This window comes from Egretta garzetta, unplaced genomic scaffold (genome assembly GCF_000687185.1).
Source record: "Egretta garzetta isolate BGI_Z169 unplaced genomic scaffold, ASM68718v1 scaffold299, whole genome shotgun sequence".
Taxonomy (NCBI): domain Eukaryota; kingdom Metazoa; phylum Chordata; class Aves; order Pelecaniformes; family Ardeidae; genus Egretta; species Egretta garzetta.
Window position 1 is genome coordinate 2,512,538 of NW_009260696.1, and position 260 is coordinate 2,512,797.

Sequence of the window (260 nt, forward strand, 5' to 3'; positions counted from 1 at the left end):
GGAGAGGTGTCACTGGTGGGGGATGAGCGTGTTGTTGCAGCTCTGGGAAGGCTCCCTGTGACCCCAAAAAGGAGAGGAACAGAGATGTGGACAACTTGGTCTGTGCTGAGTTGTTGCCCGACCCAGCCCCTTGCTGGGAAGCTGTTACGTTCCCCAGCGGTTTTGGCTTGAAGCTCTGTTAAGCTGAGCTGGCTCGGTGCCCGCCCTGTGGTTCATCCCAGGGCCTGATTTCCCCTCCTGGCTTTCCCCCATCGCCGCCT

At 59.6% G+C, this 260-nt stretch overlaps 1 protein-coding gene across 1 annotated transcript in view; it reads right to left on the reverse strand.

The window, feature by feature from the left end:
- The window catches only part of TNFRSF13B (TNF receptor superfamily member 13B), a 6,334-nt gene that overhangs the window by 3,586 nt on the left and 2,488 nt on the right, over positions 1-260 (reverse strand). The window lies entirely within an intron of this gene.